The sequence below is a fragment of the Leptosomus discolor genome, chromosome 3 (genome assembly GCF_034619465.1).
Source record: "Leptosomus discolor isolate bLepDis1 chromosome 3, bLepDis1.hap2, whole genome shotgun sequence".
NCBI lineage: Eukaryota > Metazoa > Chordata > Aves > Leptosomiformes > Leptosomidae > Leptosomus > Leptosomus discolor.
Window position 1 is genome coordinate 41,981,508 of NC_141393.1, and position 5,332 is coordinate 41,986,839.

Genomic DNA, 5,332 nt, shown 5'->3' on the forward strand with positions numbered 1-5,332 from the left:
CTTACTTTTTTGTGTCATTTCACATCATCTATAATTGGAAAGGTATCGAGGGTAGATTCCTAATCCTAAAACGATGGATGACTAAGGTAATTTTCGTTCAGTGAAAAGCTGTAAGGCCAGAATTAACTCTCTCCAGTGTGTTTTCTGGGGGGGGGGGGGTGTGTGTGTGTAAAGGGAAGACAGGTTGCATGTACTGTGAGTATATAGTATCACCTCCTGCAGTTCTCAAGTGGTCATTTCACATCAGACATCTGGGCTTGTTAGTAGCTGGACCTGTGCAAGGGCTATTCACCTGCATATCTGCTGCTGCACAGTGTTCTGCCAGAAAATGGAAAAGTTCGGTGTCATATCACAATTTGATGACACTGCATCATTTTTAATACTCCTAGATGTTAGCACTTAAGATGAATAAATGTATGCCCTAATTTCGAGGAGAATTTATTCTTTTTGTCTTCGTTTACTCAGTTTTGTGTTTGTGGAAGGGTTCTGAAAGTAGGAAAACATATATCAACCTGACAAGAATACGAATGAAATTGGGGAAACATCTACTGGCAAACAGCACAACCCCCTCTACCTCCAAGAAAAGGAAAACAAATAAAATTTTGTTGAAATAGAAGTTTTAAAGTCATTTCATCCACAATACTTTTGGTTGTTGGTTGGGGTTCTGTCGAGCTGTTGTCCTCCAGCCTACACATAGCTGCTACTATCTTAACTGATCCACGCATTGCTTAGGCTGCCAGATCATAGGTAGCCATGTATAAGTGCTGTGCGTTATCATGCCCTTATCTTGAATTGCTAATAACTCTTGGCACAGCCTTGGTGTGTACAGCCTTCCCCCAACACACCCCTCTGGTGTTTAGCTATCAAATAAACTCAGCATATTCCCTCCCCTTCCCTCTTGATGCTCTCGGGCAAAGAGGAAGGTGGGGCAAGGATAAGCCACTTGCTCCTCAGGAGGTGCCTCCTTAAAGTTTGCAGAGGCACTTTGGGCGTCACTGCCAGCTATTGCCTCTAATAGTGAAGTTGCATCCACACCTGTCTGCAGCTGGGAGCACGATGGGATCATACTGGAGTGTTCGTGAGGTAAGAATGCAAAAATTCAGACCATTAGAAGCTGAAGATGAGCGGAGGTGAGATTGTGGCTGGGATTCTGGTGCCTAAAAGAGGACTTGGGAGCTGTTAGTCCAAATTCACATATGTATTTAGTTATTTATGTCAGGAAGACTGACAGCTTTGCTGGTATTGGCCGTCCTGTGGAGGCACTTTTGGCAGTGGGGGAAGGAAGGCCAGCCGCAGTGGGTGATCCTCGTGGAGGCTGGGAAGCAGTCTGAGGTGCCTCACAGGAGCTTGCTGCGGATTTGAGCTGAGTCTGTGGTTTGATGCAAGCATTAGGTAAGTTTGGGTCTTCCACAGGGCAGCATCTGCCAGCTATGAGTATAGTCACATGCTGTGCCCAGGTAGCTGTGCTAGCAGCCACCTGTTAGTGCTGTACACAGGAGGGTCACTGACTAAAACCAGCTATTATCATGGACACGAAGATGGTCCTAGTTTGGTATTTGTGCATAACTTCACAACCTTTCACCTGTTTGCACTTTGCTATTTCTAGGAAAAGCTCCTGATAAAGATTTTAAAAGGAAAGTTGGAATTTTCACTAAATAAAATTATCTGAAGAAAATATCTGCTTTCTGTGTGAAATTTCAACTGTTCAAGAGAATGAAACATATTTTGCCTTTGTCTACAGGTGTTTAATGGAGGAACTTCTCAAGCATGTTACACTTAAGCTTAATTGTTGATAAAGATTTCTTTTAAATTCAAATGTCCTGTCATGTGATGCAAAAATTAATGTTATTCAAAACTATTTTACTGTGTTATCAATTTCACTGTTATTTCTTCCATCAATGACATATTTACACAGATGACTATTTCTTTCATTTCTTCTTCTTTTTTTAACTCTACGTAGACGTGGTAGACGTAGACTACTACGCAGTGCAAGTAGTTCATCTTCCAATTTTACTGCACAGCTTTGAAAATTGCAACACGCGCTTATGTGAGGTCATTTTTTATGAAGTATGAGCAATTTAATATTAATGTGGGTAATAACTTTGTCATTTTTCTGCAGAGTGAAGAATGCCCATGCTGCTCACTGTCTGTGAAAATCATAAGAATGAGAAATCTGAGAAAGGCAGATCAGTGTGAGTATCACAGTCTTTCCTTGCAGATCCCAGTAGTTCAGTTCTGAAAGCAGAGATCATAAGCAAGCTCTGTAACTTCTATTTGTGTATGAAGTGTCACCGTGGTTTCAAATATTGATGTGTATTTGAATTTGGACTATTCTTAGAATATATTTTGGTATAAAAAATATCTTTCAGTTTATAGAATGTTACTATTAGTGAAAATATCAAAGGTCTACAGCAGTATACTGTAACGTATCTTAACTGCTAACAAGCTTCAGAGACAGTTTTGCTGGCTGTTAATTTTCAGTTGCTATTTTTGATGAACTGGGATGCAGGCTGCATTTCTGCTTCTCAACGAAAATGTCAGCACTGATGCAGAGTGGCTGCCAGAGCCTGTAGGGTAACATGGGAGATTTGGTATCATCTTCTGCACCTGTGTGGTTTTTTGTGCACAGTAGAAATACATACAGGCACCTCTGAATTTCTATTTGCTTACGTTAAAAAAAAAAAAAGGAGCATTTCTTGACAAACAACTTTTTTTTTTTTTTCTGTTAAATGTTAAATGAAATATATTTGAAATACCAGACTTTCAAGGCAAACCAGTACCGTTGAAGTGTCTCTGGGGACTTGGAATGGGTGGAAGTGGAAGTGAAGAGAGGGAAAAAAAAAAAAAAAATCTCAATAATTACTCAGGTAGAAGAAAGCAAGCTGAAGGTCAACTCAAATATCTGCCTCGGATAGAAAGAACAAGGTAGGAATGCAATGGAAAGGAAGTGAATACAAACCCTTGCATATTAAGTGAATTCAGCAAGAGTATTTACCTCCATGGAGATTAGTATGCAATTCTTGCTTTCCTGCTGTGGAGCATAGCACAGGAATATTGCCTTTTCTTGAAAACAGCACGTCTTCAGGTGGGGATGGTTCAGTTCCCTCTCTGCCTTTTTAATCTAAGCTGACCTGTTTTTTGGCATAAATGATACCAGCCCTAGGGAATGCCTAAGTTGTCCTGACAGCCGATAGCATTAATATAAATAACAACCTACAGAGTTGCTAGCCAAGTATCTGCCTCTGGACTTAAAATCGGGAATGTTTATTTCTTTCTCAGCATTTTATGAATGGAATGATTGTAAATGACAGTCTTTACATCCTTAGGACTGAAGACCTTCCAGAAGTCTAGAGCTCTTAGCTATATCTTAGCTCTTTATCTTTTATTAGTCTTTGTCCTGTATCTCAATTTTGAGCAGATGTTTGACTGTCTGATTGCAGGTATGAAGCTATATCACTGGAGATGTGCTTCCAAAGCCGGATGTGGAAGAAGGTCTTTGCTGGCAAGAGCCAAAAGAAACAGGGCTAGGTGCCAGGGTCTGAGAGAAGCAGTCTTGTCCATTCCCCGTCCCAGTCGCCTTTCTTTATTGTGCACCAGAGCACCATATTTTGTTTTCCCTCCCAGAATCAGGAGCAAGATACCTGTGGTACAGCAGCGAGCCAGTGAGATTTTATCTGCACCATACCTGTATGCTCTTTGAGAGTGGAGTCATGCCAGTTGGTGTGATACATATCACAACAAATGAGACTGTGTCAAAAAGTATTAACTGAATTGGCAAAGCGGTGTGAGAGTGCAGTGGGAACCTGTACCTGTTGGCCCTTCCATTCTTGACGAAAACATTGTGCAGAGAGGTTTTAATACCTAAACAATGAGAGAAGTCCTCAAAGGAAGAGATCCAAAGGCACAGGTTAAAAGCCTCTGCCATGGAAGAAGTAGATGTTGGCACGTTCAGCAAAGTTCACTTTGTAGTCTACAGCAACTTTAGAGCGGTTTAGGCTGGAGAGCATTTGTGGGCAGTGAGACAAGTGGAGACTTTGAAAGCAGCTTTGAGACTCCCAACCTACCCATTTCACTGTACGTAGAGGCGCCTGAACATAGCCCAATGATTTAAGAAGAAAGTAAGGATAACTAGTCAGGCTTACATAGCTGTATTTCTGCAGATACTTTCCTAAAATTAGTCTTTGCTCAAAAATTATTTTTTTAAAAATATTTTTGTAGGATTATATTTGGCATGTCATTCATGTATTTATTCAAATATTTCTAAATATTTGAAATATATTTAGCTCAAAATATATTTTAGTGTAAGAATCAGTTGTATTTCCCACTCACAGTTATTTGATTTAGTTAATAGTTCTGTAAAACCTAAAGTTGTTAAGAGAACCAGAGAGCTTAAAGATGGACCAGAAACGATTCAAACTGCAAAGAGCCATCATCGTTTCTCGGCCTTTTGGCTAAGATCAAGTGTAGTGTCTGCTCTTATCAGTTTGATATCTGATACGTCCTCGATGAGGGGACTTTATTTTTGAGGTGGGGTTCAGTCTGCTCACCCTAGTAACAAGTGATAGAACAAGGGGAAATGGCCTTAAGCTGCACCAGGTGTGGTTCAGGCTGGATATTAGGAAGAATTGCTTGACTGAAAGGGTTGCCAGGCACTGGAACAGCCTGCCCAGGGAGATGCTGGAGCCACTATCCCTAGAGGTGTTTAAGAGAGGGGTAGATGTTGTACTTAGGGACATGGTTTAGTGGTGTTGATAGAGCTAGGACAAAGGTTGGCCTCGATGATCTTGAAGGTCTCTTCCAACCAAAACTCTTCTAGGATTCTATGATCTTTGCTGGAGTCAGCGTCTGATTAGACCAAGACGTGGAAGACTGCCTGTCATAGATGAGCATGCTTTGCTTTTCTTCAGCTGTGTCACTGAGTAGCTAAAGTGTCCTCCTTGTGCAGGAGGACTGCTACCTGCAACCCACAGCATCCATGTCTCTTGGCAGATGTCACATAATACAGGACTTGGTTTTTTCTTGTTAAAGGATAGCTGTGGCAATCATCTATAATCATGGTCTTTTCCCTTTGTGTCAGACAAAAGAGTGTATTTGCACATGATGTGAGCCTAAGAACAAGAATTAGGCTGCTAATGTGTGTTGTAATCTGATACGAAAAAGGCTTACTCATGAATCAGAAGGATTTGTTCCTACATTATGCAGGTTATCAGACAACTTCAATCTGAGTAGTGTATATTATTCTAAAGACACTGCTGTTGCAATTTCCAGGCAAGTTTGAGTTCGGCTAAATTTTCCCTGTCAGAAGTCGTGAGAATAGTGATGCCAGACTGGT

At 40.9% G+C, this 5,332-nt stretch overlaps 1 pseudogene; it reads left to right on the forward strand.

The window, feature by feature from the left end:
- The first annotated feature begins 4,431 nt into the window (after positions 1 to 4,431).
- Positions 4,432 to 4,552, forward strand: LOC147415829 (U2 spliceosomal RNA; annotated as a pseudogene).
- Positions 4,553 to 5,332: the final 780 nt, after the last annotated feature.